Source organism: Balaenoptera borealis (assembly GCF_965194805.1).
Source record: "Balaenoptera borealis genome assembly, chromosome: 7".
Taxonomy (NCBI): domain Eukaryota; kingdom Metazoa; phylum Chordata; class Mammalia; order Artiodactyla; family Balaenopteridae; genus Balaenoptera; species Balaenoptera borealis.
Genome location: NC_138864.1, coordinates 52,101,514 through 52,128,983, shown reverse-complemented (window position 1 = coordinate 52,128,983; position 27,470 = coordinate 52,101,514). Strand labels below are relative to the sequence as shown.

Genomic DNA, 27,470 nt, shown 5'->3' with positions numbered 1-27,470 from the left:
CAAACTGGAAGCTTCATCTATATTCTAGTTTTGTGTACTCTCATAATTTATCAAATGTGAGGTAAGATTAAAAACCACAACTTTCATTCACTAAAATGCATCACTAAATTAAAAACAGGAAAGTAGGTCAGTGAATTCTTTCCCTATTGTGTAAATATATGGAAGAAAAATTTAGCATGCATCAATTCCATCAATAATATCAATTAATAATCTCTACTTGCATGGGTGCTCCCAAATATTTCATATATTTATCAAACTTTGATTTTATGTGCGAGTATAATAGCTAACCTCCAAAGAATAAGAGGGTCTGTGGTAGCCTTAATTTCAACACTTCATATTCTGTTTATTGTTAACTCTGAAATGTAAGCCTGTATTCTAATAGCACAAATGCGTTATTTATAAGATGAACTTGTTATTTATTTCCCAAACAAGGGAATTTTGAGAATAAAAGGGGGACTTAAAAACCCAGGAGAGTCCCAGGCAAACATGGATTTAAAGTTGCTTTAATCATTAAACACTGTTGACAGTATAGCCATTTCTAAATTCAGAAGCTCCCAACTGCCTTCCCTTTGAATCCCTGATTCCTACTGTAGGGTCGAATTTAGGCAAAATAGAACAGCACTGAGGAACACAGACTCTATACCCAGCCTGCATAGGTTCAAGCTCAGTTCCTCTGCTTACTAGGTGTGTTGTCTTGGGAAATTTACTTCAACTCTCAATACTTTATTTCCCCTATCTATAAAACAGCATCAAAGATTTCAGTAAATATTTCATAATTTGTGATGATTGAGTTATTAGGTATAAAATATGTAAAACAGTGCCTAGCACACAGTAAACTATTATAAAGTACTATTATTTGCTAAAATATATTATAATAAGTTATCCATATAAAAAGCAGGAGAAAAAAGACTGAATCACATTTTCTTAATATTTTATCTTATTTGTTCCTAATCAAAAGAATTAATGGTGTGATAAGTACACACAATGAAGAATGAGGTTTGGGTGACTAGATGTGAGATACTCTTAATTTTTCTTAAGTTCACATCCCTACAGATTTCTGTGCGTGTGGGTGTTCAATGAGAAATTAATTACGTAATTAGACAATTAATTAAAAACTTTCTTAGGCCAGTTTTAGATTTATAAAAAACTTGAGAGATTTCCAACGTACACTTTGCACCCACACGTGTAGCTGCCACAATTATCACTATCACTCACCAAAACGGTATATGGTATATTTCTTACCAAGAATGAACTTACAATGACACATTGTAACCATTCAAACTCCGAAGCATAGTACCTGAGGTCTCACTCTTGGTGGTGTGCATTCTACGGATTTGGACAAATATATGATCACATATATCCATCATTATAACATAATACAGAGCATTTTCATTGTCCAAATAATCCTCTGGGCTTTGCGGATTCTTCTCTTTTCCCTTCTCCCCCAACAACCACTGATCTTTTTCGTGTCTGGAGGATTGTGTCTTTCAAGGAATTGCTCCATTTCAGGTAGGTTATCAAACTAGTGAGCATACAGTTGTCCATAGTGTTCCTTTGGAATCCTATTAATTTCCATGGGATCTATAGTGATGTTTTCGCTTTAATTACTGATATTAGAACTTTGGTCCTTTCTCTTCTTTTTCTTTTTTTCTTTTTTCTTAGTTAGCCTGGCTAGAGGCTTACTGGTATTATTGATCTTTTCAAAGAAACAGCTTTTGGTTTTATTGATTTTCTCTATTAATTTCCTGTTTTCAATTTCATTTATTTCTGCTCTAATACTTATTCTTTTAAATTTCTGCTCACTTTATATTTAGTTTGCCCTAATGTTTATAGTTTACTAAGGTGGAAACTTAGATGATTGATTATAGAGCTCTCTGTTTTTAATATGCATTTAATGTTGTAAATTTCTTTCTAAGCCCTGGTTTTGCTGCATCCTACCAATTATTTAAGTAGTGTTTGCCCTCATTTAGTTAAAAATATTTTTTATTTCTCTTGAGATTTCTTCTTTGACCCATGTGTTATTTAGAAGTGTGCTGTTTACTCTCCACTTACTTGGGGATTCTGCAGTTTTCTATTATTGATTTACAATTTAATTCCATTGTGATCTGAGAGCAGACACTATATCATTTCTAATATTGAAATTTTGTTAAGGTGTGTTTTATGGCCCAGAATGTGGTCTATATTGGTGAATATTCATGTGAGCTTGCGAAGAATGTGTATACTCCTATTTTTAGGTTAAGTAGTCTACTGATGTTAATAATATCCAATTGATTGATGGCGTTGTTGAGTTCACCTATATCCTTATTGCTGGATCTGTCCATTTCTGAGAGAGGTGTGTTGAAATCTTTAACTGTGATAGTGGTTTCATTTATTCCTCCGTGCAGATGTACCAGTTTGTGCCTTACATAGTTTGACACTGTGTTGTTAGGTGCATACACATTAAGAATTGTTACGTCTTCACAGAGAATTGACCCCTTTAACATTATGAAATGCCTTCTTCACCTCTGATAACTTTCTTTGCTTTGAAGTTGGCTGCTTGGGACTAATATAGCTACTCCTGCTTTCTTTTGATTAGTATTAACACAGTATAATTTTCTCCATCCATTTACTTTTAATCTATATGTATCTTTTTATTTAAAGTGCATTTCTCATGGACAACATATATTTGGGTCACATTTTTAATCCACTCTCAAAATCTCTGTCATTTAATTGGCACATTAGACCAGTGACACTCAAAGTGATTATTGATATAGCTGGATTAACATCTACCATATTTGTAACTTTTTTTCTATTTGTTGCCCTTGTTCTTTCTTCCTACTCTTGTCTTCCACATTTTTTCTGCCTTTTGTGGATTTAACTGAGAATTTTATGGTTCCATTTTCTCTCCTTCTTAACATACCAGTTGTACTAATCACTTTTTTTTTAACTTATTTTGGTGGTTGTCCTAGAGTTTGCAATATACACTTGCAACTAATCCAAGCCGACTTTCAAATAACACCAGATCATTTCACAGGCAGTGTGAGTGCTTTAGAATAACAGAATAGTCCTAATTTCTTCCTCTCATCCCTGTTACCAATGCTTTCATTCATTACATTAATATAACATATACATAAGGATAGGTACGTAGATATATAAATATCCCCAAGTATATACATAAACATACATAATTGAATACATTGTTGCTATTATTTTTTGAACAAACTATTATCTGTTAGATCAATTAAGAATAAAAATAATAAAATTTTTACTTTATCCTTCCTTCCATGTTCTTCCGTTCTTTATGTAGATCTGTATTTCTGTCTTGTATTATTTTCCTTCTTTCTAAAGAACTTATTTCAACATTTCTTACAAGGCAAGTCTGACAATAAATTCCCTCAATTTTTGTTTGTCCAGGAAAGTCTTAAATTTTTCCTTCATCCCTGAAGAATAATTTTTCAGGGTACAGAATACTATGTTAGTGGGTTTTTTTCCTCTCAGCACTTTTTTTTTTTTTTTTTAATATTTTATTTATTTATTTATTTATTTATGGCTGTGTTGGGTCTTCGTTTCTGTGTGAGGGCTTTCTCCAGTTGCGGCAAGTGGGGGCCATTCTTCATCGCGGTGCGCGCGGGCCTCTCACTATCGCGGCCTCTCTTGTTGCGGAGCACAGGCTCCAGACGCGCAGGCTCAGTAATTGTGGCTCATGGGCCCAGTGGCTCCGCGGCATGTGGGATCTTCCCAGACCAGGGCGCGAACCCGTGTCCCCTGCATTGGCAGGCAGATTCTCAACCACTGCGCCACCAGGGAAGCCCTTCTCTCAGCACTTTAAATATTTCACTCTATTATCTTCGTGTTGGATGGTTTCTGGGGAGAAGTCAGATGCAATTCTTATCTTTGTTCCTATATAGATACATTCTTTTCCCCCCTGTAGCTTCTTTCAAGATTTTTTTCTTTATCTCTGATTTTCTGTAGTTTGAAAATGGTATTCCTATGTAACGCTTTTCTGGCATTAATCCTGCTTGGTTTCTCTGAACTTCCTAGATGTGTGATTTGGTGTCTAACATTAATTTGGGGAAATTCTCAGTCATTATTGTTTCAAATATTTCTTTTTTTTTTTCTCTCCTCCTTCTGGTATACTTATTACACAAATGTTACACCTTTGTAGTTGTAAGATACAGTTCTTAGATATTCTATTGTTTTTTTCCAGTCTTTGTTCTCTCTGCTTTTCCATTTTCCAGGATTCTGTTGTTATACCCTCTAGCTCAGAGAGTCTTTCCTCAGCTGAGTCCAGTCTACAAATAACCCCAAGTGTTTTTTTATCTTTAGCATTTCTTTTTGGTTCTTAGGATTTCCATCTCTGTACTTACATTGTCTATCCCTTCTTAAAGCTTTCTACTTTATCCGTTATAGCCCTTAGCATATAAATTCTAGTTATTTTAAATTCTTGGTATGGTAATTCCAACATCCTAGTCATATCTGGTTCTGATGCTTGCTCTGTCTTCAATTTTTTTTTTGTCTTTGGGTATGGCCTGTAACTTACTCTTGATAGCTGGTCATGATGTACCAGATAAAAGGAACTTCTATAAATAGGCTTTTATTAACATGGTGGTGAGGTGTGTATAGAGGGGAAAAGTTCATATAGTATTATGATTAGGTCTCAGTATTTTCGTGAACCCACAGCTCTGGACTGTTCAGTTCACAAGTGTTGCTCAGTTATTTTCTCTCCTCTTAGGTGGGACAGGACGGTTAGAGCTGACTGAGGTTGGGCATTTCCCTTCTCCAAGGTCAGTGAAGCTCTGATAATATGCCAGCATCTTAGGCTCTGGTTAACTAACTAGCTTTTCCTGAGGGCCCATCTTGTTAAGAAGAACAATGTGTTCTGATTTATTACAAAATGGTTCCTTTCCTCCTCCCGCTACATGAAGGGTTTTTCTCTGATATTAACTGTGGGAATCTGGTCAAACTCCTGGAGGTGAATCTTACAACACTGTGGGTACCTTCCGATGACTGGGTCCCTCTGGAATTTTTAGCTCTCAAGAGTTGCCTGCACTAAGCCTCCAGAAAGTCATCAACTCCAGTTTAGGTTTTCCTACCCCAGCGCTGATTCCCATGGCAGTTTCCCCTTGTGACTCCCTGTATGCACCTGTCTGTTTCTCCAATCTTGGGGGCCGTGGTTTTCTCTGTGCTCTCATCTCCCTTAGGAATCCAAAAAGTTATTAAGTCTTTAGTCTGTTTGGCTTTTTACTTATTGTTAGCATGGAGTGGTGACTTCCAAGCTCTTTATGTGCAGAATTAGAAACTGGGAGTGTTCCCCCAAGATATTTTTACCTACCTAGCAACAGCAGCCTCAGTTCCAACCCTCTCTCCAACCGCAGGATCTTGGACACGATAGCTCAACAAGCTTACAGCTTGCAGATCGTAAAGATGTGTGAATCACTAACTTGCATAACATTAATTTGTCCCATTTGAAGGCAAGGAGATTACCAAATGGCCTGCTGTTGCCAGTGGAGTAGGTATTTGCCTTTGAACATGCTAGTATGTCCCCTTCACTTTTCAAAGCCTTATAATTCAGTACAGTGAGGGCACAGATAAGTCACCTAGCATCTGGCACCAATTTCAATCATAAGTTAGTGACAAGAAATCAGGCCCCATGGCAAATCCAGCTTCTAGAAGTGGACATATCAGAGGTGCCGGTATGACGTTTGTATCCACTGCTCACTGTCTGCAGAGCCTGTGCCCACTGAGGGCAGCAGCCTTTTCTTCAGCTGTCTCTGTTTTATGTCACTGTTTCCAACTGTGAGGACTCCAAGTTTGTTTTCAGCTCACCTAGATATTCTTTAAGCTATGCAATATACTTTGAATATGCTCTTTACAACTAAAATCCCTGATTGATACTCCAGATTTTTATTCCATATGTGTTTTTTTCTTAAATAACCTTCTGAGAAAGCAAGCAAGAAAGGAACAAATGGAGAATATGATATTTTTAAAACAAATTCGTCTATTTTCACGAGTGGAGACTATTTGTATCCTTCTCACAAAAAATATTTTTTCACTTGTGAACAAAAGTACACAATTACTCTATACATTCATCATTCTGCAACTGCAATCACTGAGTTCTCCGAAAATGTATATGCTCACATTATAAATTCTAAGTAATCATTGTTTTCCAGCATGTATTTTAGGTTTTAATATACATGCAACTCATGAAGTCAAGTAAATGCATAAATAGTTTTTAGAAATTCTCTGTCATGTTCATATTCATGTTCTTTGACTACCTGTTGTTGATATCTCATTTTTGACAACTTTAGCTTGAAAAACCCCAGTTATCTAACAAAAACAATTAAAAAAAACTAGTAGTTCAAATGATATTGTCATCAATACTTATGACATTAAGATTTACAGCAAAAACCTGATGAAAATGAAAAATAAAGACAATTGAGAGAGTTTCAAAATTACCTAAAAAGAAATATATTTGATCTCTCTAATTTCCTTTAACTTTCCTAGACTCAGTTACCATTCTGTAGAGTTGCTTCTTTGGCACTTCACGTACACTTGTGTGTTCTGCTGAATTGTGCTGTCATAAGGAGGTGTTTCTATATATTTTGTATTTCACATGTTAAACTAGGCATCTGTTGTACACTCTCCTCCTCCCAGATACGACTGGAGTCACATGGTTATAGGTAATCCATTTTACAATATTCTTTTATTTTCCATGATTCCAGGCCTAAGTTCACTCCACATTCAGAATAGCTCTCTTCATCTTTCACTTTTGAAAAATAGCTTCCGGAAGAAAGTGACTTGAGGCAGTAAAAGGCCTACGAACTAAAAGTGAGTTAAATTTGAACTGGACCTCTGATTTCCTGGATTCAGATTCTTTTTCATAGCCTGAGGAAATTCAATTAACCCAACCTTCAGAATCGAATTATATTCATTGTTTTAAATTGACACTCACTTTTCTCCTCTCATTCATTAAACATTTGTTAAATTCCTATAATCGAATGTCTTCACAAATCCAAAGTGTTTCTGTTGGAAATGCTTTGTCTTCTACATAAATTTCAAGTTTACACAACTCACTGTTCTTCCAATATGCTTTTGTTGGCTTATTGTCTCTTCTTTAGTTCAGTACCATCGATGGGGGAGATACCAGTCTAGATCACATTTCTGTCATATACCCAGCTTCCCTGTTAAAGCTTATTAACGCTCTACTTGTAAAGAATTGAATTAGATAACACCTCTAACCAAAATGCAGATGTTTAGATGGTAGATTCAGCACATTAGAGTAGGAAAGGCATGTAGAGGCCGAGACAGTCATCTCATATAAGAAAAAAGGAAACAACACAAAAAAGACTAAAAATTTTATAAAAGACCTAGCCAAGAGTACAGTAACAATTATTGAGAGTGGAGTAGGACACAGGCTTCTATGCATTTGTTCCAATCTCACTATATATACTGCTACTTCTGGAACTATGCTCACTAATGCCACTTCTGCTACACTTGCTGCTAATACTACATTATAGTTTAAAACTATGTTGTAAATCTAAAAGAAATATTATATTTTTCGTTCTTCTAAATGTGCCAGGTCACCATTCTTTATTATTTTTTATCAGGTTACCTTTTGTAATAGTAAGGTATTTCATGGAGAAAAGCAGGCAATTAGATTTAGAAGCCAGATGTCAGGAAAATATTTAATCTCACATGAAAAGAATTCTGATTAAGAGGCTTAATAAATGTTAAAAGATCAATGCATTAATAGAGAGGATTAAAAAGATAGTTAATTCTTATTTTTTGATAGCTTAATTTAGATTTCTTAAAAAATTGTAACATGCTAAACAACTTCATAATTCCTGTATGAATGATAACTATTATTTTTGACATTCCAAATACTCTACTTTTACTCTCTAAATCTTTTTTTTTTTTCCCTTTTCCTATTATAGTACTGTACTCTGGGGATGTGGCTATTCCCTTTGCTAGTTACCAATATGGTGGACATTTCCAAAGTAAAAGAGAAAAAAATCAAATGTTATTATTTGACAAGACATTGTGTTTCCATGGAAAATGCATGATTATTGGAAGTCAGTGAACTGAATTTTGGACCCGATTCCACAAAGACTTTGATATTAGTCCTAAAAACCTTTGTGTGGCAATGTGGTAATCTATAAATTTTGAAAACTGTAACAGCTTTTCATAACTCACAGGCATGTCTTAAGGGTAAATTAAAGTGATAAAAGGCCACAACCACAATAGCTACTTATTAATCTCTTACTATCTGTGGCAGAGTTAAATGCTGTACTTTCAAGGAAAGGCAGGACATGCATCCCCACTGCCCAAAAGGTAAAATCAAATAAACAAGCCCAGACCTAACAAAATGGAAAACTATGTATTGATATGGGAAAAAAGAAAAGAAATTTAACTTAAGCCTAGGCTCTGCTATGAATAGTTGGCTAATTCCTGAAAATGTACTTTATATCAATGAACATTAGTGTCTCTATTGTAAAAACAAGCATATTTATTGAGATTACAGTTTGTCTTATGCCCCGATCAGATCTAAGATATTATGAATCAATGCTAAGTGCTATGTGAAAGGAATGAGAGGTCTTGAAAGACTTCATGTCGTCTTTTGCAACCTCATTTCTGTGTGTTCCAAGCTAAAACAAGAAAACTAAGACACATAACAAAATATGGTTCTAGTGGACTTGAATTTCTTGGATTCTATTAAGATTATATATGATTTTTAACAATATCAAAAAGAGTTCCAAGTATAAGCAACCTTCATTATTTGTTCATTTCAGAATACAGTAAGTTTACATTAGTTGAAAACTAAGGAGCACTAAAAGGTCATTTTCAAGAGTAAATAGAATGTAAGTGCTAAAAATGGAAAATGACTTTGTATGGCTTTGAGACAGAATAGAATACAGAAAGAGAAAGTGCTTTTAAATGGCGTATATAAAGTCTGAAAATTATGCAGCCTCCTTTTAAGTGTCTGCCACAAATAGAGACACTATCAGTTGAAAATATTCATTTTAACATTACTGACCTTCAGATACTTAAGGATATTTCAAATGACATTCAGAGCAGAAATGAGAGACTGGTATTCAACAATTTAATATATATTCAAATGAACATTATAATAGGAGGGAAATTTATAAAAGGGAATTTATAATAGCTCAAGAAATGTTGGTAGATTCTTAGGATAACTTCAATTGTGTGATTACAAAAAGACCGATAGGGTCTTCAGATGATTTCCGATTATATTCTTTTGCTTTAAAGAAATTTTCTGTGATGCCCAAGAACCTTTCTTAGGCTAACCTTTTTAGCATTAGAGGATTCTGACTTACCCTGAACTGCTAGTCTTTAACTTTCTAGGGAATGACGAGGGTTCTCTGTAATTTTCTACTAAGTATGGCTATATCACCTATATAGGACTGGGGTTCCTTTAACTTTTCTCTCCACCTAGGTCATGAAACAGATCTTGTTTTTGTTACTGTTTTTTCCATTTGCTTGTGTGTGTGTGTGTGTGTGTGTGTGTGTGTGTGTGTGTGTGCGCCCCCATGCTGCATATTATAATTAAAATTACCAGGATGCAGTATATTGAAATGAACATGTTCTGTTTTTTTTAATCCTATCCCATCTCTCTTCTACCACCATGTAGCAGAAACATATATTATAGGCCACTAAATACAAAACAGATTTGCTAAACTTTCAAACTACAAAGCCTTTTACAGAATTTAAAAGAAAAAATGTGAATCCTGGAAAGTTAAGTTGCTTGCCTATTGTTAAATAACTTGATCTAATTGACATTTATGGAATACTCTATCCAACAACAGCAGAATACACATTCTTCTCAAGAACAATGAGCCGTTGGCCAAAATATGCACACTCTGGGTCAAAACACAAACTTTAACATATTTAAAATGATAGATATCAACTAAATAAACTAGAGGTAAATAATGGAAATGAAGCAGGATAATCCTTATATATTTAGAATTTAGGCAGGATACTTCTAAATAACATATACATCTAAAAAAAGACCCTCAAGAAAAATTAATGATGAATGAGGACAGAGTCTCTGTTCATGGAATGGAAGACTCATTATAATTAAGATGTCAATTCTTCCAAGTTTAACATATGGATTCAATTCAATCCCAATCTAAATCCCAGCGAGGAATTTTTAAAATATTGATAAACGGATTCTAAAGTTTATATGGAAAGCTAAAAGATGAAGAATAGCTAACATGATACTGAAGAAGAAGAACAAAGTTGGAAGACTCACATTACCTGATTTCAAGAATTATTAGAAGGATGCTGTAATTAAGACAGTGTGATGTTAGTGAAAGAATATCCGTGTGGACCAACAGAACTGGCACTACAAACTCAAGATTCACTATAAAGCTACAGTAAACAAGACAGTGTGGTATTGTGAAAGAATAGACATATAGAACAATGGAACAGAAGAGAGAGCCCAAAAATAGACCCACAGAAATAGAGACAACTGATTTTTGACAAAGAAACAGCAGAGGCAATTCCATGGAGAAAGAGTAATCTCTTCAACAAATAGTGTTAGAACAAACGGATGTCCATAACAGACACTGCCGAGAGAACAACACGCCACAACTTGGAGAAAATATTTGCAGAACACATATCTGATGTTCCACCTCATTTATTATTAGGAAATACATATATTTAAAAACTTAGAAACCACTACTCACCAATTAGAATTGCTAAAATAACAACACTACTTAAACAACAACATCAATGGCTAAAATAACAAAACTTGACAAAACCACATGCTGATGAGAATTCAGACCAATACAAACTCTCATTCATTTCTGGTGAGAAGGTACAGCCACTCTGGAGGGCAGTTTGGCCGTTTCTTACAAAGCCAAACATAATCTCACCGTGCAATCCAAAAATCACATTCCTAGGTATTTATTTATCCAACTGGTTTGAAAACTTATGCCCATACAAAAACCCACACGCAAGTATTTATAGCAGCTTTAGCCATAATTTCTTTAAAACTAGAAACAAGATGTCCTTCAAAAGATAAATGGATAACCTAATTGTAGAAATCCATATAATGGAATATTATTTAGCAATAAAATATAAACGACCTATCAATCCATGAAAGATCTGGAGGAACTTTAATGCATATTGCTAAGTTAAAAAAATCCAGTCTGAAAAGTCTATATACCATACTGTTCCAATTACGTGACATTCTGGAAAAGGCAAGTATACAGAGACAAAAGAGATCAGTGGTTGCCAGGAGCTGGGGTTGGGGTGAGTTGTGAGGGTTGTATGAGTGAAGCAGAGAGGAATTTTATCATGGTGAAACTATTCTGTACGATAGTGTAATGGTGCCTACATGCCATTATGCACTTGTCAAAACCCATAAACTTTAAAACACAACAAGTAAACTTGAATTTATGCAAAATTTTAAAAATCATTTTGGAGGTTGGGAGACCCTAGTAAGGAATCCATACAATGATGAGACTTTAACAGTATTAAAAATATATGAAACACCTTCCCTTAAATTAGGGTGAAGTGGTGCCAACATAAACCAATTTGGAAATGAATGAATGAATAGAATCTGCAAGATTAAAGACAAAAGGAGTTGTATGTATTCTAGTTTATAAAATATTTCCATGGGGCATGTGGATATGGGTTAATAACTGTGATACTATATACATATACTGGAATTAAATTAAATAAATAGGTGGTGGATTGTGGGAGCCAGTTCTCTTCATTTTGACATTGGAGTTTATAGAAAAGCAAGGGGATGAGATGAGACTGATCTATGTGGTACCAGATGAGTTGGAGACATCAGTATGTACTCATACTTCACTTCATATAGATACAGATGATTACATATAGAAATATTTATAAGTATGTGCCTATATACTGGTTGGTACCCACACATATGTCCTTGCACTGTCAGATGAGATGACCTAAATGAAACCACACCCCAGTAGTAACAAACAAAGTGGTACCCAGATCGTATTTTCAAATAACATTCTCCAGTAAAACCTCCAAGACTCTTTGGAGAAATATACTAGATGAGCCTGGAGCAGAAAGTAAGGAAGTTCTAAGAAGAATAGAAACAAAACAAAAATTAACAAGCAAGTAAAAAGCATTAAAACATATCCCATAAACCATAGAGAAAGAGTGGTCAACTGAAAGTGTTCCTAAATGCCAATGCTGGAACAATTTGACTACAGCAGGAAAGGTAGAAAAAAAAAAAACAAACAGTAATTTTACAGTGGAGAAGCTTGACAAACACTACCCCAGCCAGGTGATCAAGGTCAATATCAGTAATGATAAATCATGTTGTTAGTATTTACCTTTCATATACTGAGGAAAATGGTATTTTACTTTTGTGTAACCACAGAAGTAACCACAGTCTAATTATAAGAAAAGAATTTTTAAAAATTCAATAGAGGAGCATCCCACAAAATACCTAACCAGTACTCCTCAATACTGTCAAGACCATCAAAAACTAGGGAAGTATGAAAAATTGTCACAACCAAGAAGAGCCTAAGAAGACAGGACAACTAAATGTAATATGGTATCCTGTACGGAATCCTGGAACAGAAAAAGGACATTATATAAAAACTAAGGGAATCTAAATAAATGATGGATTTTAGTTAATAATAATGTATCAATATTAATTCATTATTATACAAAATGTACCATACTAATGTAAGATGTTAATCATAGGAGACACTGGGTGTAGGTTACATGGCAACTATCTGTACTATCTTCTTAACATTTCTGTAAATCTAAAATTTTTCTAAAAAATAGTCTATTTCACTTTGCTGTATACCTGAAACACTGTAGTTCAACTGTACTTCAATTTAAAAAAGATTTCTATTAAAAAGCCTATTTTTAAAAAATCAATATATTAGTATATAAAGTACATATTTCAGATTAAAAATACAGTAAAATTTTTTAAATTCCATAAGACAAACATAATAAAAATATACAAAAATATGAACATAAACTTTCAAAAGAAGATATATATCAACTAAACATGCAAAAAAGTGCCAACATTATTATACATCAGAAAAATGCTAATTAAAACTACAATGAAATGTTTGTACCCACTGCAATGACTAAAATTAGAACTAAATATACTGGTTACGATGTAGGGTGACTGGAACTTTCATGAATTGTGTGTAGGTATTTAAAGTGGTGCAGCCACTTTTGGATAACTGCCAGTTTCTTCTAAAATTAAATATACATCTACCGTGAGATACAGAAATTTCACTTTTGAGTATATACCCAAAGAGAAATGAACACATATCCCCACAAAATGACTTGTATAAAAATATTTGTTGAAGTTTATTCATAGTAGCGTAAAACTAAAAATAATCTAAATACCCATCCACTGGTAAATGGATAAACAAAGTGAAAAGTTTTTTGTTTTGGTTTGGTTTTAGTTTTTAGTTTTTGGATTTCCTATAGAGTAGAATGACCAACAATAAAAGCTGCATTTAAGGTATAATTTTAAATTCCCCGATGATCAAGTAAAGTGACCCCATAGTAACAGGAAAATACTAAAACCTAAAAAAGCACATCAATTGCTATTATGTATTTTGAAGTAGTAAATGATATCCTCAAATAGACAAATATAAGGATACAATTCATTCAGGTCCATACAGAATATATGTAATCTTGAATATGTTTTTGCAACTTCAGTGCCATTTGGAAAATAATTACTTTACTCTAATGTTAAGACCCATACAAGAAGCCTACCTAGTTGTTTAGTTTTGTTAAATGATGTTCCATGTTAAACTCTTAACCTTGATAAGTTATTTTCACTTCACCCCATTTTCAATTGCACAGGTATACAAACACTGTGTATTTTTTACTCCCTGTTGATATTATTTGCCAGGTTACAAACTTAATACCTAGCTCTTCTATCCCACTTATACAGCTAAATCCATCCTCTCTGGTTCAGTGCAGTAGCTGGCAAGTAAATGTATGCATCATTATGACTAGATATTTGAGAAGAGTCTACGAAGTAAACACTATTAACTTTGATGAGAATTTGTTTTGTATGAAATGGACAATAATGTTGGCCAAAAATTCTATGCACTTCTATAGATTTCTCAGCTTTAGACAACCAGTCTTAGGTTTGTAATAAGGGCTGTGAAATATCCTTTTATTTCTCCCATATACAAGGAATGATTAAGAGAAATTGAGGCTTTGTTGCCCTGAAAGCAACCACAGTAATTACCAAACCTAAACACAAGTCAGCTCCTATTTGACTGATTCAGTGTTCCATGTGTGTATGCTACCTGGTTTTTCTAGAGTTCACTAAAAAAAACCACGTCATCAAAAAAAGAGCAAGAAGAAGGAAAAAACTTTTGCAACAGAGTCAACAGAACAAGGTACTAAGAAAAATAGACTGTTTAAAATGTAATTGGAATTGCAGAAGAAAAAGAATAAAGGAGAGTAAATTTTTAAAGAAAATGTCAGGAAATTTTCCAAAGAACACTTTAAAAAAGTAAACAATATATAAGAAGCAGAATTAATCCAAAACAAGATAAAAACCGACATACACACGCATGCATTAACACAAATTCAAATACAAACGTCCAGATACATCAAAGACACTTATGAAAACCCAACATAAAAAGGAAATTTTAAAAGGAATTAAAGAAAATAATGTGCATTATCTAGAGGCAAAAAGTTATAAAATACAAAAGATTATCATTAGAGACAATTAAGCCAGAAGACATTGGAGTGTCATCCTTCAAGTATGAAAGAAAAAGAAAACTTAAATTTAAATTAAAAAATTTAAATTATACCCAGAGAAAATATCTTTTAGAAACAAAGGGAAATACAGATTTTTCAAACAAATGAAAACTGAGAAAAGATATACTGCCTGCAGACTTGTACTGAAAGAAATGTTAAAGAAGCTTTATAGGAAACAAGAATATGATACCAAATAGAACTCTGGATTTAGACAAAGAAATACAGAGCTCTGGAAATGCTAAAAATAAAGATAAAATATTTTTACTTATTTTAATAGCTTTAAAAGATAATTTACATTCTAAAACAAAATACTAGCAGTATATTATGGACTTATATGTAAAGAATAAATACTTTTTGTCACAATAGCTTACTTTTATGTAAATGGAATTATTAAGTATGTACTCTCCTATGCCTGATTTCTTTTACTCAGCATAATAAATATGAGATTAATTCACATATGTATTATAGTACATGTTTTTATCACTGAGCAATATTCAATTATATGAATACACCACAATTTTTTTATCCATTCCCTTATTAACTGTTAGGTTATTTCTTTTTTATGGCTATTACAAAGTTGCTAAGAACATTTGTGTACACCTCTTTACAAGCACAGATATCTCGCAGTCTCAATAACATCTGCTGAAAAGACTATTCATTCTCTTTTAAGAATACTTTGCACATTTGCCTAAAATCAGTTGTCAATGTACACATAAGTCTAATCCTGGATTTTTCTTTCTATTAATCAGTTTATCTACCTAGACTCTAATTCCACACTTTCTTGATAACTGTAACTTATTAATGAGTCTTGAAAGTTGGCTGTGTTTAACATTGTTTATCAGATTTTTGGTTAACCTAGGTCCTTTGCATTTCTAGTCGAATTTTATAATCACCTTGTTAATTTCTACAGGAAAACAAAAACCTGTTTGGACTTCGGGATTGCATTGGTCTATAACTCAATTTGGAGAAAATTTACATCTTACATATTGATATTCAACCCATAAACAAAGTATATCTCTCCATTTACTGAGAACTTTTTAAATAACTTTCAACAATGTTTTGCAAATTTTAGTGTACAAATCTGACATATCTTTTGTCATATTTATTCTTAATTATTTCACATTTTTATGCTATTATAGATTGCTTTTATTACTTCAAGTTTCTGATTATTCATTGTTAAGTGTATGAAAACAGTAAATTTTTGTCAATTATTTGCATCCTAAAACCGTACTAAACCCATTAATAATTCTAGCATGTTACTTTAGTTTCCATTAAACTTTTACATAGAAAATTGTCATCATCTCATGTCAAATAAAATTTTATTTATTCCTTAATAATCTGGATGCGTTTTTCCCTTGCTTTATTGCACTGGTTATATCTCTACTACAATATTAAATATAAGTAGTAAGAGTGGATATCCTGGTCTTGTTCTTGATCAAAATTTTTCAACATTAAGTATAATGTCAGTGGTAGGTTTTACAAAGATGCTCTTCATCAGGTTGAAAAAGTTTCCTTCAATTCCTAGGTTGCTGAAAGTTTTTCTCAGGAATGAATATTGAATTTTGCCAAATGCCTTTTCTATTGAGATAATCATAAGGTTTACCTCTTTAAATTTAATATGGAAAATTACAGTGATTCTTTTTGAATGTTAATACATTGAAAAATTTGCTCTTAATAGCAGTAACAACAAAAAATAATGTAGCTTCCCCATAGATAAATGTGATTTACTCCTGTATAACACTGAGAGTTAGACAGGATTTGATTGCTAGAAAAGACTTATGGGACCCAAAAGGTCTATGCTCACTAATTTATGATTTATTTTAGAAAAAAAGATATAATACAACAACAGCATTAAAATAAGAATATGCATCTTGATCAATGGTTGCATTACAGACTCAAGCTTTAATTTTTCTTGCTTCATAATAGCCATAATAGACTATATTCTTTATCTCTCTGATCAGAAACCACCAAGGTGGGCTCATAATATCTAGAAGCCTGAAATGGAGTCTCAGCTGGAGATTCTTATACCTTGCTAATAAGGTAGGCCTATTTCTTGTTATGTAAACAGTGCTGTGGCAGAGCCCTCCAGGAATCGAAAGTACAAATTATCAACCTCACTGATCTCAATAAACACCACTAGCTAGCTGAAACAAATCATCCCAAAACTCAACACAGGTTCCACTGTATTAACCAGTGCATTTCATACCTTAAGCAGGGGCCAGTGCCCTATAGGTATTTCAGGAAAGCTGCTCAGGCCAATTCCAGGCCAACAGAATTAACTCCTCACAAACCTTCCCACTCCACCGAAAAATCCACCAATATTTCTCTGTCATAACATTTTTCATTAGTCATCAAAACTAATCTGATTTATAGTTATATATTTATTCAATGAATGTATAGTTTTTAAATTTTTGATCCTCCAAAAGGAGAACTTGAGATAAAGACTTGGGTGCAGATATTTTTTTTGGGGTGGGGGGAGGATTGAGCCCAGAATAGAGATATTATGGAACAAAGTGAATGATTTATGGAATAAAGAAAGTTCTCTATCAGGGTGCATTATATATTTCACATTAGTGAACTACAGAAGTTCAATTCTACCAGCAACCCTTGAGAATTTTTCAAAATGGCTCCCAGAAATGACTTCCTAATAGATGAAAGGCTGGAGCATTTATCCATCTTCCTTCCACTGGCTGAGGATTGCCTACAGGGGCTCAACTCCCCAAACCTTCCTGTCAGCACGTGCACGGTTGCCAATATAGTTACAGTGGTATTGGAGAAGGCACTGGGAAAGAAACGTGATAAGATGCTCAGTGTTTGAACTGGGACAGTGTCAGCACCAGGTAAGTCTGGTCTCACCAGAACTGTCTACCACAACTGATATTACCTAAGGTTAATATCAGAGGTTAGCTAAAGAGATGCATTGTAGAATACAAGCGATGTGTGTTATACTTGTTGTTTACAGTCTTTCTTATCTGCTAGACAGTAAGCCACACAATCTGTGTATGATTAAAACCTGTGACTATTTTATTCACAGTGGTGTACTGATCTTCTAGCCTAGAGCCCAGTGCATAGTAAACACTCTATAGATATTTCTCAGAAGGAAGGAGTAGAAGAAAGATGGAAAGAAGGGAGGAACGGAGGGCAGCACAAGTCAAATTTCCACACAAAGGTATACACGAGTAATAAAGAGTTGCGGGGACAGCACTATAAGGTACAAAGACTGCAGAATTAGAAACCAGTGTAGAGTGAAAAAAGAATGTAGAATAATCTCCACCGACGGTCCCAGATTTAAAAGTCATCTACTTTTTTGATTCAAGGCTAACTCTGGAGACTAAATTATTATCATTTCAGTATCAATTAGCAGTATCTTTCAAAATGAAATGATCATTTCTAATCACTCTACTGGCACTTTCTAGAGCTGAGATCACCTGGACAAAGATCAAAAGAGTTTGCTCTTTCCTTTTATTTTTAGAAAGCTCATAGAAATCCTTTCTGACAACTGTCAGATTTTCTACTGTTTTGTCGAGCAAAGTGATAGATAGCTTTACAACCCTTGGGAATGAATCTTTCAAGTCAGAAATCAACTCTTGTAGCAACTGAGAGTATGCAATATAAACAGATGGTTCCATATTCCCAAAGAAGTGATTTTATATATTTATTTATTTTGGTGTTTTGTACACAATTCATGCTTTGATAGATTAGTGACTGAAAGTTTCCTTGAAGAAGACTGGAATGATTTGACATGATTTGAATGGAAAGAAGATGTTCTGTCTGCATTAGATCTGTTTTTGTTTGGTTAGAGAATAAATGGTAGCATTTTGTTTTTAATATTTTCATTGTAGATTTTGAGTTCACAATTAGAAAATATTCTCTCATTTTAGAAATGGTTGTAACTAAACACTAGACAGCAGAGCAGAGAAAGTATTCCTTTTAGACTGTCCTACTGTTCTTCAGATACTGTTTTTTTATTTTCTGAGCATTTTGTGAACAATAAGGTAAATAATGACAATTTAACAATCAGCTTCATAAAGCTTTGGTAAGTTATTAACAATTAAATTACTCACAAACAGCAGTTAACACTAGAATTAGACTTTAGAGCAATGTTAACGTGAATTTTCCAGGCAGTCCTTATTGAAAGGAGAAAATGTATATTGCATTTCATATATGACAGCATTTAAGACTGCAAAATGGGAAACTGTGTTAAATATTACATTAAAATGCTAATTAAAAATTCTAAAAATAAGATGATTAATATTTTATATTTATATGTTGTAAAACCTAAGTAATTCAGTGAAAATTAAATATTAGAATACCCTTAAATTAATGGATGAATATACACCCAAGTAAATAAATATTCTTTCGTTACTTTCAAATATCAAAAATAACCGCCCCCCCCCCCGCAAAAAAAGAGAGAAATGATTGTTCCCAAAGTCCTGTCCTAATAAATGGGTGATATTTTTATATTTTAAAAACCTTTTACTTTGAAATAATTTTAAGCTAACAGAACAGTTGCAAAAACGGGGTATAGTGTGCCCTAATTTAACATCTTATATATATATGGCACAATTACTGAAACTAAGAAATTAGTTATTAACTAAACTACAGAATTTATTCATATTTCACCATGTTTTCACTAATATCCTTTTTCTATTCTGAGATACAATTCAGTATCACACTGAATTCAACTGTCATCGATCTGTTCATCCTCCAAACCATGACAGATCCTCAGTCTTGTCATTCTAGATCTTAACAATTTTTAAAACTACTGGTTTAGAATTTTGTAGATTCCATCAATTTGTGGGGTTTTGAGGGTTTTCTTTTTTCAGGAGACAGTTGACATCATGAATTTGGGGGGAGAACACTACAGGGGTGATGTGCCCTTCTCAGTCATGACAGCAGAGGAACGTGACATCTATCCATATGTATCGCAAAGGGAAAAAATACAAACTCTACATCATCAAACATGTTTCTCCAATATAATGTTATCTTTTTTCCACCTGTAATCAAAAAATATATTGAGAAATATCCTTTGAAACTGTGGAAATATTTTCTCCTTAAACTTTCACCCTCTAGTATTAGCATGATCTGTGGATCTTGCCTGCAGCAATTATTACTGTGGTGGTTGGTTACTAATGTTGTTTTTCTATTTTATTCTTTCTATATTTACTAATTTTGCAAAGAGGCGTTATCCCTTTCCTCCCATTTTATGCCTTTGTTCAATCATTTCCTTGTATCAGTATGGATTCATGCATATTTATTTTATTATTTGGGTTATAATCCAATGCTGTTATTTACTCTGTCGCTCGAATTGTTCCAATTTTGGCCATTGGGAATGTTTTTAGCCTGGCTTCTATGTCTTTTTGACACTACATCTTCCTTTTTCTTGAGCGCTTTATTACATTCCGGCAAAATAAGATGCTCTCATTTCCTCCTGTATTTTCTTAATCTCAGCTTTAGAAAAAACAACTTGTCAGTGGGTGTAATACATACTTGAAAGTAACATTTTTGTCTTTTTTTATTATGGTCAAATATACAAAACATAAAATTTAGTGTTTTAATCATTTTTACTGTACATTTCAGTGGCATTATATAACTTACATTGTTGTGTAGCCAGCACCACCATCCATTTCCATAATTTTTGTATCTTCCCAAATTGAAACTCTGTCCCCATTAAACAATAACTCTCCCCTGGCAACTGCTAGGGGAGGTTTTTCTATTTTTTGTCCCCATGAATTTCACTATGGTAAGTACCTCATGCAAGTGCAATCATACAGTATTTTTCCTTTTGTTTCTGGTTTATTTTGCTTAGCACAGTGTCTTCAAGTTTCATCCATATTGTACTTAGTACATGTGAGACTTTCATTCAGAAGGAGTCATCTTTAATGTTTTCATGTAATTAATATTCTTATAAAATTTTACTTTCTTATGATATTGGAATATCAGTTATTCATTATCATGAGATCACCTTATTTTATATTAAAATATTGTATTATCTTAAATGCTTTAGTAAAATATCCTGCTATTGATAAGTTTGTAATTTGCAAAGTGAGATTACTGTTTAAAAAAGCATGCCTTAAAACTGCTGCTTCCATTGGAATACAGAAATATGCAGGGAAATGTCACTCCAACACTAAAAGTGAGAATAATTAAGATAATCCAAAAACAAAAATGTTAAACCAATCAGAGATCTTAGGCAAAGTGACCACCTAATTACTAAAAATCCAAAATATGACAAGTGCCTTTCAGAAAAGATGTAACACGTAACTTTCATCTTTGGCAGCAATAAATGGAGAGGGAAGTCACCAAACACTGGAGAGAACAAAGCAGACCAATTTTTAACAATTTTTTTCAACTTTCAAGTATAGCTTGGAATTACACTTTAGTTTCTCTGGGAGTCCTAGATTCAGGGTAAATCTGCATCCAATTGCTACCTCTTTCCTAAGGGCCATGACAGAATGCTTACAAGAAAGATTGGGAATTGGGTATAAAATCTCACAAACTGAGAAAGACCCCTTCTGAAACACAGACACATCAGTCATTCTGTATCCTGAGGATGGAACAGAGGAAGAAAGAATGAAGCGAATCCCTTCTGCACACCACACACTACAGTGACAAGGGGCAGTTAAGTATCCACCTTCAGGAGAAAGAATACTTAAGACTGTGATTAGAGTAACTGATCAATTTTCGATTATAGCTTAATGTGTTCTGTTTCTCTGAGATCTTATGATGGAACCCAATGCCAATGTCTTAATCTCAGTTAACATGCTGATAGGAAGCCTAACTGCTAGGAAACTAAGCCAATGTATAATCATTCAGTCATTGTAGTGTACGTTAATTACCAGGAGTTAGAAATAGCCTCTTTGACATTGGTCTCGCTAAGGATTTCTACTTGGATTGGCTCCTAAAAATCATACACAAATGTCCATAACTACAGCCTCTCTCCCCTCAGTATAATCAGGTTTGGATCCAGCTCTGTATGATAATAAATCCCTTTTACATACTGTCTCTGAAAGAAGAAAATTATGCACAAGCACCATTCTCTTCCCTAGTGTATTGCACACTAGGGAATATACTAGGTAAGAGACTGGTGCTTGTGGATAATTTTTTTCCTGCTGTATACCTCAATTATGTGGGCCAGCAAATAAGGATGTATAGTCAGTTAAGAACTGAACTGCTCTGCATAACAGAAGGACACTGTGAAGAGAAAAGAAGCAAGGAACCAACAACTGTGGGTTTCATAAAGATGGCTTAGCCTGTGTGATCCATGATGATTCCATGAAAAACTCCCGCCAAATATTAAGTACATCTACTAAATAAATGATTGTTTTATGTGAATATTTTTTAATTGAGAGAACAAAAACAGCAACTAAAATTCATGTGAGCCTCAGCATGGAACAGAACAAACGTGACAATTTAAGAAGTCACCACCTGAGAAGCAGAGGAGGCCAGGAGAATGAAAGTGCTGATGAAATTAGCAAAAATCTTCAGGGAAGACTTGGATTTTCATAGGCCATGAGATTGGTTGGGGGGTGGCTCAAGAAGACTTTATCTGGATCGCATATGCATTGGGTCCACTAGGTGTCATTTCAGTTCTAGCTGCTTTCAGAATTTCCCTTTCTCACGCTAATGAAAGTTGAGAATCCTAAACTACCCTCCAACATCGCCACACTCCAGCCACACAGTATTCTATTCCATCACATATGTCGGTTTAAATGTAAATATGTAATGTTTGGATGTAAGCAAGTAAGATTATTGTCAATGGATGGAGGCCAAATTTGATAATAAAATACTCCCCAGTAATAGAATCATAAGTGCGAGGGATGTCCAAAATTTGAAGACCTTGTATTTAATAGATTAATCGATGGAAATAATTATGGAAATAGGTGGGTGAGAAACACTTGGAATTAAATATTTGGAATATTAGGTTTCAAGGAGTATTTACTTGACATGGAATTAGAGCTTGAATACTTTAAGAAGAAAAATATATCTGGGCTTGGGATGATTAAAGGCATGATTAGAGGGAAAATACAGGAGCAATATAATTCTTAATAGTAACAAGATCTCATCTGGGTAGCTACACTGATTACATGTACATTTTCCTCTTCTTCTACTTTACTGATGAATATTTTGTGGCCTGACATACATTTAGTGTGCAATTTTCTTACATATTGCAGAACAAATAAAATATAGAACTGACAAGTTTAAACTGAGGACTATTTTTTTTTTTTTTGACATGTGGCTGGAATATCATCATCTCACCATCCTAAATCAGCCTCTCCATTTTCTTCTCTTTCAGACCTACTTTCACCAGAAGTGCTTTGAAAACTTAAAAACAGAATGATCAAATATGAAAGAATATTAAATATTACCTAATTCATCATCCACCTTTTATAAATAAGGAAACTAAGTCACTGGGAGATTAAAATGATATTCTAGTTAGTGGAAAAAAAATGATGGACCACAGTACAGGTTTGCCTGTTCCCAGTATATTTGGCCACACATGCTACTCAAATCAGTCTCAGCAAGAATATCTTAATACCCCCAAATCTGATCCTGTTAAAGAGTCAAAAATATTAATTATGTTATGTGTTCTAAGAATGAAATTAAGCAACGTATGACTAACTTTCATTTATAACCTGTTTGCCATCAGAGTAAATCTGACCAATTGTGAGGATTTCATTTCTGATTTCCTTTTATGAGAAATGTTGGGATATTTATACAGTTTAAATGCAAATAGCTGAGTTACCGCTATCTACGATGAAGGAAAAGAAGACTTTATTATTACTATTTTTCTATACTTCTTACTAGATTACTAGAAACACTGCTCTCAATTAGCAAATGTTTTCTATTTTCGAGTTTGGAGCAATGCAATGGCCAATCTCCTCCCATCTCCTTCTCCCCAGCAAAACTCAAGACAAATAAATACATATGGAATAATACAAAGAAAAAGAAATCTCTGATAGCCTCTTTGTGCATTTTTTTTTTTTGTATCTTTCTTTCTATTATTACTTGCTATGTAGGCACAGGTAAACCAATAAATTGGGAAGGTGATGAGCTTCGCTCTCTGAAAATAAGGGTTCCATATTAAATTATTGATTCAGCAAGGAAAAGATATGAAGCACAATCAAAAAGAAGATCTGTACGTTGACCCTTGTGATTACAGTGTAATTAGAGTGGTGTTTTGTTGGGAATACTAATCTATCAACATGCCAAGTTGCTGCACCAGAAGGCATATCAATAGTTTCTAATTCTTTCAGCTATTTCAGAGATACCCTGAAATTTGAAGCAACATGTCATGGCAAGCTAAGTAATTGCCTACACATTAGTGATAATACATTTTTCTATTGCGTAAAGTCCTAGTTTACAAAAACTAACAAATTGAAATTATGACCTTCAGCCCTAAAATATGTATTTGTTCTTGAAATATGAAAGTATGCAAATATTAAGATCACATAATAACCCTAAATCCTTTATATATTATGCACTATAAGTGGAAATAAACATAGTACTATGATAAATTTATTAATAATAAATGCAGCAACAGCAATAATAGTAATAAAAAATTATAAGATAATTCCACTTGAGCTAAATTTAATATAAAATTAAGAGAAAAGGATCTTATTTGGTTGTGTCATGCATAAAACAACCCTGTGTGTGTAAAATATGCTAAATAAGTACTTACTAAATGAAATAAATCTATTATATATCCCTATCATCAAGATTTGGTTTGAAATAATATTTTCTTCTAAAAGAAATGTCCATTACTTGGAGAGTAGCTCATTACATGTTGTGATGCAAGAAAAAGAGATGTACACCTAGCACATGTACTTAGTGCCAAAAAAATTTTTTTAAATCTCTAAAATAATTTTGGAAGGACAAAGGGTCCGCCAATAGGGCCTCCCCCTGTTCAAACTGTTATAATTTGACATCAAATATTGAAAATAATTATACTTTATTCAAAGAAGTTGAGAGTACAAAAAGCTGTGAGAATAGTTTTACAATCAAATCATGAAAATAAACATAAAAAGTACCAAAAAGAGTTTTGATATAAAGTTTAACCATATGAAGATAGAATTATGCTATAATTATACACATATATGCATATTATATATATGCTATAATATGCAGGTGTTTGGTTTCTTTTATTAATTATACATCACTTATACAGTATAAATACATTTTCTCCTAGCTGGGTAAAGAGAGATGTGGAACTGTGAATAAACCAACCTGTTGGGTGGGATGGAGGAGTATAGGAAATAAACCTGTGTTCAGGTATGTGGAATATAGCAAATAAAGAGATTATCCAAGTGTACCTAGATGGAGATGAAATAAACAAAATCAGCCTCTCACCTTCTGGGAGATAAAACCTCTTGATGAACCCTGTGATACAAAGAGTAATAATGATATAAATATTAAACTGGGGTCAAATATCATGTATATGACTTGGTAAAGTTGGGAAGGAGGTAGACTGGAGTAAATGTCACAGGCTTGAAAAGTTTTAGTGACATTACAAAGGAGGGACATTGCTTGGTTATTTAAGTAAGAATAGTCTAACAAACCATAAATTCAAATTAATATGGAAAACTCAAGCAATCCTTTTTTTCCTACCATGGACATAAACTGAAAATCACTCTGGCCTTGCCAACTCAGAATCCATAAACAAATGTTCTTATTTCTTCAGCCTGGATATATAAACATAAGTACTCCTATATGTCAGCAAGATTTACATGACTACAGGGATAATAAAGAAATAAAAGTGTGCAATGACAGTAGCAGATATAATAACTTTAATCACACTTTTGTAATTTGTTTATTTTTTAATCTGGTATTTTAAATACTTAGAAGAGTTTAATTAAACAATAATCATGATTTCTGAGAGATTTAATTATGCTTTAAATCGATGTTTAAGAATTTTTGATTAATGAGATTTATTGACGTTTATTAGTTGTAAAATTTATAATTAATGAAGACAATATGTTATGAACTTAACACAGTGAGCATTACCCAAACTATAAACTGTAAATTTTTCTGTACCCATAAAAGTCCTTTAGATATTAAAGATCTACACATGAATGAAAGGAATTTATCTGAGGCCGGGTAAAAAAATGACACAAGAAAGTAGTAGGCTGAACAATCCCTGGAACTCATACAAAGTTGTGAAAGGCCTCATTCTTACCAGACAAATTAGAAAAACCTTAGATGTATCTCTCCTAGGTAGATGGGTCAAATTAGTACCAGACTTCAGGAAGCTCTTAACATTCCCTAAGAAGTTCAACAAAACCCAACAGAAAATTGGAACAGATACTTCACCAAGAAAGATATATGGATAGGAAGTGAACAAATGAAATACACATTCAACATAATTATTTCTCAGGGAAAGACAAATTAAAATTCCAAAGAGACACCACTACACATCCATTAAAATGACCAATGGCTAAATTTTCAAAGTCCGAAAATCCCAAGTGTTGGCAAGAAGGTGTACCAATTGGAATTCTCGTACATGTTTGGTGGTAGTCCAAAACGAGTTAGCGAGTTTATGCAACAGTTTGTTACTGTCATATACACTTAAACATTCACTTTCCATATGATCCCCAATCTCACTCCTAGGTATTTTTCCTAGAGAAATAAAATTACATTTCTGTACAATAGTCTGTACTACACTGCTTATAGAAACTTTATTCATAATAGCTAAAAATATGAAATAACACAAATGCCTATCAACTATGAAAGGACACATTGAAGACTTTACACAAAGTAGGCCAGTATTATTTACTTGGACTATTTTATTCCAACAATTGCTATAGTGAGATTCACAAGAGTTTTGATTTTCTAATGTCATATTTATTTTCAGTCTCAGTAGCATTAATGAAGTTCATTGTTTTTAATGGTATGAGAGGAATTAATTAAGCAATTTATATTAATGTGACAGAGACTATAACCTCATTAAGAAAATGTGATAGGGCAAATATGGCAAAATATGAAGTAAAGAAAATCAGAGGATGGACATGCTGATCCACCAACCCTTTAAGATTGTTTGTCTAAAAACAGAGCTACCATATGATCCTGCAATCCCACTCCTGGGCATATGTCCAGAGAAAAACATAATTCAAATAGATACATGCACCCCAATGTTCACTGCAGCACTATTTACAATAGCCAAGACATGGAAGCAACTTAAATGTCCATCGACAGATAAATAGATAACGAAGATGTGGTGTGTATGTATGTATGTATGTGTATATATATATATATATATATATATATATATACACACACACACACACACACACACACACACACACACACAGTGGAATATTACTCAGCCATTAAAAAAGAGGAAAATAATGCCATTTGCAGCAACATGGATGGACCTAGAGATTATCACACTAAATGAAGTAAGACAGAGAAAGACAAATATCATATAATATTGCTTATATGTGGAATCTAAAAAAAAAATTTATACTAATGAACTTATATACAAAACAGAAATAGATTCACAAACACAGAAAACAAACTTACGGTTACCAAAGGGGAAAAGGGGGGAGGGATAAATTAGGAGTTTGGGATTAAAATATACACACTACCACGTCTAAAATAGATAACCAACAAGGACCTACTGTATAGCACAGAGAGCTAAACAAGGCACGATTGCACCATAGTCAAGGCGAAATCAGTATCATATTTAGGAAAAAACGTATTGAAGCAATGCTACAGAGTTACACTATGAAGTATCTCTT

The 27,470-nt window shown here is 33.4% G+C and overlaps 1 long non-coding RNA gene and 1 pseudogene across 2 annotated transcripts in view; both read right to left on the bottom strand.

Annotated features, from left to right (window-relative positions):
* The window catches only part of LOC309632663 (protein ILRUN pseudogene), a 228,144-nt pseudogene that overhangs the window by 111,973 nt on the left and 88,701 nt on the right, over positions 1–27,470 (bottom strand). The gene's annotated exons all lie outside the window — the stretch shown is intronic.
* The window catches only part of LOC309631828, a 59,251-nt gene continuing 32,633 nt past the window's right edge, over positions 853–27,470 (bottom strand). Inside the window, exon 2 of the long non-coding RNA XR_014246589.1 lies at positions 853–27,104. This is a non-coding gene — a long non-coding RNA (uncharacterized lncRNA). The remainder of the gene's footprint in view (positions 27,105–27,470) is intronic.